The 9945-nt window shown below is 32.5% G+C and overlaps 1 pseudogene across 1 annotated transcript; it reads left to right on the forward strand.

Moving 5' to 3' along the window:
• Positions 1-5624: 5624 nt before the first annotated feature.
• Positions 5625-9945, forward strand: LOC147473648 (uncharacterized; annotated as a pseudogene). Its single transcript, XR_015210321.1, has 3 exons — positions 5625-8816; positions 8944-9150; positions 9826-9945. The product of XR_015210321.1 is annotated as an uncharacterized LOC147473648 (transcript).

Below are 9945 nucleotides of genomic sequence, written 5' to 3' on the forward strand. Positions count from 1 at the left end.
TGCCATACTGCCATTTAAGAGGGAGATCGAGTGTTGAATTTAAGGCCCAACACAGATTGATGTTTATATTTTGGATCACCTCATTTTTAGACCCAACCCAACTTATTATTAGTATACTGCGTTGCAGTGGGGCGTGAGCGGAGCATAGTATTTTGTTAATTATAAATTGTGTTTATAAAGACTTTGATAAAAATTCAAAATTTTTAGATAAAAAATACTCTTTCAAGGTACTGGTCACTTACCCCATACCTGAAGGTCACTAGGTCATGCATCTAACTTACACTTTTTGTTTTTGTGGTGGCAGGAAAAAAAAGCTACCCGAGAGCGAACGAGCTATGGATTCGGAGGAACATTTGGCGTTGTCAATTTCAGAAGTGGTTGAAATGATTGTTATCTACTATCTATATACTAAAACAGAGACCTTTAAAGGAGGATTTTCTCTCTCTTGTATTATTCTCTAATAATGAGAGTTAGCTTTTTTTCTATCCCCATGCACTATAATATGAAAGATAGTATTTTCTAATAATACTGATACATGAACTCGACGCATAATGGAACCTCTTTAGAGAGTTTGAGTGTATTTCTAATTCTTATATTTGGAGCTCTTTGGAGAGTTTGACTGTATTTCTAATTCTTATATTTGGAGAGTTTGAGTGTATTTTTAATTCTTATATATTTGATCAAATAAAAAAAAAATGCTAAAAAATAGGTGATTTGTAGAATGTAATTTCATATTACGAATCAAACACTTTTATTGTTCTAATTTGTATATATTGATCAAATAAAAAAATTGCTAAAAAATAAGTGATTTGTAGAAACTAATTCCATATTACAAATCATACAATTTTAGTGTCTATAAGACTATGATAAAACACCGACTTATTTCGAATATATCTTTAACACGTAACAATTATACTAAAAATAACATCACAAAATATATAATAGAAAATGAAAAAATAATAATAACGACAAAGCAATAATGACAAATATTTTAAAATATGTATAATATTGAATGAAACTAACGTAAAAAAAAACAATTAATGGGGAACCAAAAACTAGATGCAAATGTATTGAACTAACCTCAAATAATATTTAACGAAAAATCGGAAACTGGATGCAAATACAAGCATTAAACTAATCTTAAAAAGTAATTAATATAAAATCGGAATATGGATACAACTACATTAAACTAACCTCAATGAATAATTAACATAAAATCAAAACTTGGATGCAAATACATCAAACTAACATTAAAAAATAATTGTCATAAAATCGGAAACTGGATGCAAATACATTGAGCTAACCCTCAAAGATTAAATTAACAGAAAATCGAAACTGAATACAACTGCATTGAACTAACCTCAAAGAAAAATTAATTATAAATTAGAAACACAATGCAAATGCGTGGAACTAATCTTAAAAAATAATTAACGGGAAATTAGAAACTATATGCAAATACAACTTTATCAAATAATAAACGAGAAATCAGAAACTGGATGCAAATACATTAAATTAATCTCACAGAATAATTAACGGAAAATCAAAAAGTGGATGCAAATGTATCGAACTGACCTTGAAGAACAATTAACAGGAAATTAGAAATTGGATGCAAATGTATTAAACTAACCAAAAAAAATAATTAACGATAAATCATAAATTTGGATGCAACAAAGATTGAATTGATCTCAAAAAAATAAATAACGAGAATTGAAATTGGATGCAATTGCATTAAACTAACCTCAAAATATAAATAACGGAAAATCAGAAACTGGATGCAAATGCATTGAACTAACCTCAAAACATAGTTGGGTTATATGTTGTGGGAATGTTTCGATAAATATAGTTTTGTATTTAATTAAAATGATGTTTATCTTATCTCTTTTCGTATTCAAGTAGCTTCAATATATATGAACTTCGCCTTATTAGTCAATCTCACAAAACATCAATCAAACTTCTATTATTAAACAACAAAATGAAGTTGAAGGATTTTATCAAATGTAAGTTTTTTTTTTAATGGAGAGTGAGGTTTTTACGTTATAAGAAATTTGGTTTAGTGATCAATATAATATTAATATATAATAGTTCTACATATTTGCAAATATTTTTCAAAATAATTAATATAACAACACCCGTTCGTAGATAATCTTTGAAGATCGATTCTACATAGTGAGTCATGCATAATTTAAAAAATAATTAACTGGAAATCGAAAACTGAATAATCTTCAATGATCCCACATAGTAAATTAAGCATAATTTTTTTTTTTTTTAATGTTATGTTTGCAATGACACTACAGATGGATCAGTAGAACTTGGTATTACACACCACATTAGATAATTATAAGGAAATCGAAAACTGGATTCAAATACATGGCGAGCTCAAAGAGTAATTAGTGGGAAATTAGAAACTTTATACAAATTGCATTAAACTAACGACAGGAGAATAATTAATGGTGAAATTAGAAATTGGATGCAAATCTTTGAAAAATATTTAACGAAAAAAATCGAAATGGTATGCAAATACATCAAACAAACCTCAAATAATAATTAATGGGAAACCAAAAACTTGATGCAAATGCATTGAACTCAACTCAAAAAATAATAAACAAAAAATAAAAAACTGAATGCAACTGCATTGAACTAACCTCATAGAATAATTGGTGAGAAATTGGAAACTAAATGCAAATGCATTGAAATAACCTCAAAGAATATTTAACGGGAAATCAGAAACTGGATATAATTGTATCGAACTAACCTCAAAGCATAAATAATCAGAAACTAGATTTGAGATCATTGAACTAACCTTAAAGAGTTATTAACGGGAAATTGGAAACTGGATCAAAATGCAATGAAATAATCTCAAAGACTAATTAACGAAACATTGAAAAATGGATGAAACCGCACTGAACTAACCTAAATGAATAATTAACGGGAAATTATAAATTTGATGTAACTGGATTGAACTAACCTAAAAAAATAATTAACGGAAAATCGGAAACTTGATGCAAATGCATTGAACTAATCTAAAAAAACAATTAACATAAAATTGGAAATCGGATGCAACTGCATTGAACTAACCTCAAAGAATAATTAACGGAAAACCAAAAACTGGATGCAATTGCATTAAACTAAAATCAGAAATTAACTAACGGAAAATCAAAAATTGGATGCAAATGCATTGAAATAACCTAAAAAAATAGTTAACTAGAAATCGGAAGTCGGATGTAACTGCATCGCACTGACCTCAAAGCATAAATGTCCACTTTTTTAGTCTTCTCACATGAATAATTACGAGTAATTAGAAACCCAAAACGAAAGTGAATTTATAAAAACAGACCCTTACATATATGTAAACTGTATAGAAATTGTAAACTATCGAACTAACCTAGAAAAACAATTAATAGGAAATCGAGAAACTGGATCTGGATGTATTAAACTAACCTCAAAGAGTAATTAATTGGGAGATTGGAACATGGATGCAAAATACAATGAACTAATCTCAAAGACTAATTAACTAAACATCGAAAAGTGGATGCAACTGCATCTTGAATTAACCTTTTAATGAATAACTAACCTGAAATCATAAAGTGGATACAATTGTAATTGAACTAACCTCAAATAATAATTAACATAAAATTGGAAACTTGATGCGAATTTGCATTGAACTAGCCTTTAAAGAATAATTAATGAAAAATTAGAAATTGGATGCAACGTACTACATTAAACTAATCTCAAAGAATATATAATTAATGGAAAATCAAAAACTTGATGCAAATGCATTGAACTAATAACCCTAAAACATATTTGTATTATATGTAGAGAGAATAAATGTCTTGACAAATATAGTTTTGTATTTTAAATAGTATTTATTATAATTTTTTTTATTGTGATTGGGAATGTCTTGCTATTCAAGCAGCTTCAATATTATTTTGGCCACATTAGACATTCTCACAAAACTTTAATCAAACTTATATTATTAAACCTAACAATAAAAATAAATCGATGAGTTTTATCAAGGTTTGGTGCTTCATTTTTATAGAGAATGGTGCAAGAAATTTAAATGAGTAATTAATATAATTTTCATTTTTTCATAGTTATGCATAGTTGCTAATATTTTTTAGAATAATTTAATATAATGACACCCGTTCATAGGACACGTTCATGTGATAAATCTTTTCAAATGAGAGTAGTGTATTTTTTGATGATATGGAAATAATCAATTTGTTTTAGTGATTTGTACTACATAAGCTGAATGGTGATGATTTACAGCTAAATCACCATAAATCTAATAAAACTATTATACAAGCTAGATTAAGTTTAAGATAGTTCTATTTGAAAATTATAGATTAATATTCTAAACCATAAAGTGAAAAAGGTTATCTCAATTTAATCCCGTAGTTTAAGTACTTATACACCATAATCACGCCATTAACATATTTAGGGTTTATTTTCAATAAAAATATATTCTCGATTCGAAAATTTTGCCGCTAAATCACTATAAATCTAAGAAAACTATTATACATTTAGATCGAGTTTAAGATAATTTATTTAAAAATTACGGATTAATATCCTAAACCACAAAGTGAATATCTTTATCTCAATTTGATCCCTCCGGTTTAAAGACTTACGCACCATAATTTGTTTCATTAACGTATTTTGATTTATTTTTAATAAAAATATATTTTGATTCGAAAATTTGTGTGAGACATTTTGTAAAGCTTTTTCAGTACACAAAATATTTAATAGATTCCGGGCGTATGCCCGGGTCCAATGGGTAATGAGTACAATTATCTCTATATAAATCATGTCCCCCCTACAGTCTGTGTCCGCTTTTGTGGTTCCACGCACTGAGATTGGACACTGCGTGAGTAATGTTCTTATAGCGATCAGTAGTGTAAGGGATCTGACATCTCCTTCATTTCTTATCGTTTCTATTCACTCGTTGGTTTTTCTTAGATTTTTTAGGTTCCTCTGTTGTTGTTGTCATCTGTAAATGTACGTATTTTCTCATATACTTTTATTAAAACTTATGGATATGGTTTAGCTGATTCTGTAGCTCTATAACTCATATTTCTTGAAGTGTTTTGGATATCATCTTGCGTTAATTGCAAGTCTTGAAGTGTTTTGACGGACGCTGCGAAGGACCAGACTTGGTTAGTCACCTGCCCCAATCAAAATAAATGGTCTAGCTAGTGGCGGTTTATTTCTTCCACACAGACTGACCTACAAGAGTGCAAGTTGCGATAATTGCAAGTCTTGAAGTGTCTACTTGAATTGGTTAGTTTTCAACAGAAATGGACTTTCGCTACTACCGCACAAAACTGAGCTACAAGTCTTACGATCAGCGACAAAGTTCTTTGATGTACCTGACCCACACACTGATATTCCAGCACTATATATATAAAGCATGAACTTCACGTCTATCACAACCCCATCATCACAAGTCCATGGCTTCGCATCACATGAAACTGCTGGTCTCTTTTCTTGTCTTATTAGTTTTACTGTTGTTTTCTTCTTTCAATGTTAACTCTTCTTCTACTAGTCCCAGTGAAGAAGCCCATGCACTTCTCAATTGGAAAGATAGCCTTCATGGTCAGGCCACTTCTGCACTATCTTCATGGGTACTCCCTCCTAGTCATGTCAATTCTTCTCATCACTGCCGCGACTGGTTCGGCATTTCTTGCAAGGCAGGAAAGGTTGTGGACATTAACCTATCAAACACAAGTTTGGCAGGTACGCTTCAAAGCTTCCCCTTCTCAAACCTTCCAAATCTTAATGGTTTGAACCTCAGTTTCAATTCACTGTATGGAGCTATTCCAGTCCAAATTACTGAACTTTCCAAACTCAATTACATCGACTTTTACGCCAATAATTTCTCTGGAGAAATACCATCGGAAATGGGCCAATTAACAAGTCTCCAAGTGCTTGGATTCGGGCAAAACCATCTTTCTGGTTCCATTCCTTCTAGTTTGTGTGATTTGAGAAATCTAAACCGTCTATCCCTCTTTTCAAATCAATTTTCAGGATCAATTCCGCTAGAAATAGGAAACTTGAGGTCTCTTGTGTCACTAGCTCTTTATCAAAACAATCTCACTGGTCCAATTCCACGTTCTTTAGGTAATTTGACCAATCTAAAATATTTGTACTTTTATCAAAATCAACTTTCTGGTTCCATTCCTTCAGAAATTGGAAACTTGAAATCTCTTGTGGACTTAGAATTTTGGACAAATCATCTCAGCGGTTCAATCCCTTCTTCATTCGGTAGTTTACAAAACTTAATCCTATTGTATCTCTATGAGAATGAACTTTCTGGTTCCATTCCTTCAGAAATTGGAAACTTGAAATCTCTTGTGAAACTAGCACTTAGTACAAATCATCTCAACGGTTCAATCCCTTCTTCATTCGGTAGTTTACAAAACTTAACCCTACTGTACCTCTATGAGAATGAACTTTCTGGTTCCATTCCTTCAGAAATTGGAAACTTGAAATCTCTTGTGAAACTAGCACTTAATACAAATCATCTCAGCGGTTCAATCCCTTCTTCATTCGGTAGTTTACAAAACTTAACCCTATTGTACCTCTATGAGAATGAACTTTCTGGTTCCATTCCTTCAGAAATTGGAAACTTGAAATCTCTTGTGGACTTAGAATTTTGTACAAATCATCTCAGCGGTTCAATCCCTTCTTCATTCGGTAGTTTACAAAACTTAACCATATTGGACCTCTATGAGAATGAACTTTCTGGTTCCATTCCTTCAGAAATTGGAAACTTGAAATCTCTTGTGAAACTAGACCTTAGTACAAATCATCTAAGCGGTTCAATCCCTTCTTCATTCGGTAGTTTACAAAACTTAACCCTATTGTACCTCTATGAGAATGAACTTTCTGGTTCCATTCCTTCAGAAATTGGAAACTTGAAATCTCTTGTGAAGTTAGCTCTTAGTACAAATCATCTCAGCGGTTCAATACCTTCTTCATTTGGTAGTTTACAAAACTTAACCCTATTGTACCTCTCTGAGAATGAACTTTCTGGTTCCATTCCTTCAGAAATTGGAAACTTGAAATCTCTTGTGCAACTAGCACTTAATACAAATCATCTCAGCGGTTCAATCCCTTCTTCATTCGGTAGTTTACAAAACTTAACCGAATTGTATCTCTATAAGAATGAACTTTCTGGTTATTTGCCACAACAACTATGTGAAGGTGGACAACTTCAAAATTTCAGTGCAGATTCCAATAATCTAATTGGTCCCATCCCCAACTTGAAAAATTGTCTGAGACTGTTTCGACTTCGACTAGATGGAAACCAACTCATGGGAGACATATCAAATTCATTTGGCATACATCCAAGTCTTAATTTCATTGATTTGAGTAACAACAACTTGTACGGCAATCTTTCAAGTAATTGGAGTGAATGCAAAAATCTAACGAGTTTTAAAATCACTAACAACAAACTCATTGGTACCATACCTCGTGAGTTTGGAAGCTTGACTCATCTAGGAATGTTTGATCTCTCATCAAACCAATTCACAGGAGAGATTCCAAAAGAAATGGGGAACTTGGCTTCGTTAGTGAATCTTAACTTGAGTGATAACTATCTTTATGGCAATTTGCCTACCGAGATTGGAAGCTTAAGTCATCTAGAGACACTAGATTTGTCCACCAACAATTTGAGTGGGCCAATACCAAAACAAATTGGTGATTGCTCCAGATTGCATCATCTGAACTTGCATAAAAATAAATTTAATGGAAGCATACCATTTGAATTAGGCAATCTGGTTCACATTCAAGAGTTGCTCGACCTGAGCCAGAATACTTTTTCTGGTTCTATTCCACCTTCCTTTGCTCAAATGCGTAACTTGGAGAACTTGAATTTGTCACACAATATGTTCTCTGGTTCATTTCCAAATTCATTGGCAGAAATGCTAAGCTTGACTTCTGTTGATATATCTTACAATGCATTAGAAGGTCCGGTTCCTGATTGCAAAGCTTTCCACGAGGCTTCAGCCAAAACATTTGTTAACAACAAAGGCTTGTGCGGTCACGCAAAAGCTTTGTCACCTTGTAGATCTTCTGAAATAAGCAAAGGTGCAAAAGGAAGAGTTAAACCTATCAAGATCATCATTCTTTTTTGTCTTGTGGGATCATTATCTCTTTTTACTGTAATTGTTGGAACTTGTTCCATGTTTTATAAGAAAAAAAGTGTTGAAGAGGAAGTGACAAGAGCAGCATGTAACAATTTATTTACCATTTGGAATTACAATGGGAGAATAGTATATGAAGACGTTATTTGAAATGAGAGGGTTTTAACGAGAAGTCTTGCATTGGGGTGGGAGGATATGGAAGCGCCTACAAAGCGGTTTTGTCATTTGGACAAGTAGTGGTCGTAAAGAAAATTCACCCCACGGGATGATGAAGTGGTCAATTTAAGATCATTTCAAAATGAGGTACATGCATTAACGTAACCGAGACATCGAAGCATTGTGAAACTTTACGGATTTTGTTCACACGTTCGACACTCTTTTTGGTATATGAGTATCCGGAAAGGGGAACTTAGCCCAACTTTTGAGCAATGCAGAGGAAGCAATTGGTTTGGATTGGAAGAAGAGGATAGACATCATCAAAAGTGTAGCTAATGCCTTGTCTTACATACATGGTTGCACACCACCATTGATTCATCGAGACATTTCGAGCAAAAATATTTTGTTGAATTCAGAATATGATGCTTGTGTTGCTGATTTTGGTATTGCTCGAGATTTAATTCCCAATTCTTCCAATTGACGGCACCCGGTTTTAACATTATGGTTATTTGGCCCCAGGTAAATCTTTCTTTCTCTCTTGTTCACTATTTACATTAGATTCGTAGGTGAATTTATGGTTTTCTAACATGCGATTTAGTTTCTTTTAAAATATCTGACCACGTTTAAATAATTTTTTTTCATGTAGAGTTGGCTTTCACAATGAGGTTGACTGCAAAATGTGATGTGTATAGCTTTGGAGTGTTAGCACTTGAAGTGGTAATGGGAAATCATCCCGTGAATTTTATCATCTCTTGCTACATCATTTTCTACAAGTGGATCAAATGCTTTGTTGATGGATATATTGGACAAACGTCTTCAACCTCCCACTACGGAGCTCGTCAAGGAAGTATTGGTAAGCGCAAAACTGGCGTTTTTATGCGTAAATATTAGTCCCTGAATCTCGACCCACAATGATGTGTTTTCGTAAGAGACTAAAAAGTTTGAAGCTATCTCTTGTGGAGTCGTTCCACATGATAACTGTTGGACAATTGTTTTGTGAAGAAGTCTGAAACTATTTGAAGTACTTGCTACAATTATATCTCTTGTTACTGCTCAAAGTGGGGATTGTCTTTGGTTCAATAGTCATGTTTGTTTAGTTTTTGAATTGTCTACTATTACACTAATATTATCTTTCTGTGATGGAAATAATAAAATCCCACGTGTTCTCCGTTCAAGAGAAGATTTTTGGAACCATGATATTCGTATTGCTGCATTCTTTGTATTTTTAGGCAACAAGGGTTTGTTGTGCGCTAGTCCCAGTGTTCTAGATTTCAATCTTAAAATGCAAAACTTGCCACAACATGGTGAAATCGGTCTCTACGAAAATAGATGATTATAGTAAAAGATATTAGAGTCTCTTGCTTGCTCATGTTTAAAGAACATTTTAGTAATTATATGGTGGTTTCCTATGGGAATTATTTATTATCATGTGAATCAAAACACCATGTGTAAATGTGTAAAATTCGTTTATCCTTTACCTTACCAAAATGGTTTGATTTATAGTATTGACTGTACTTCTTATGTGCAGCTGTCTACATATCTATTTCTTTCATCGAACGACCTAGAATCAAGTCAAATGTAGTTATATAGAGATTTAACTTGTAGAAGTTTCCATGGTGGTAGAGAATGTAGAAGATTTCTCTTCCTC

The sequence above is a fragment of the Coptis chinensis genome, unplaced genomic scaffold (assembly GCF_015680905.1).
Source record: "Coptis chinensis isolate HL-2020 unplaced genomic scaffold, ASM1568090v1 utg1955_pilon_pilon, whole genome shotgun sequence".
NCBI lineage: Eukaryota > Viridiplantae > Streptophyta > Magnoliopsida > Ranunculales > Ranunculaceae > Coptis > Coptis chinensis.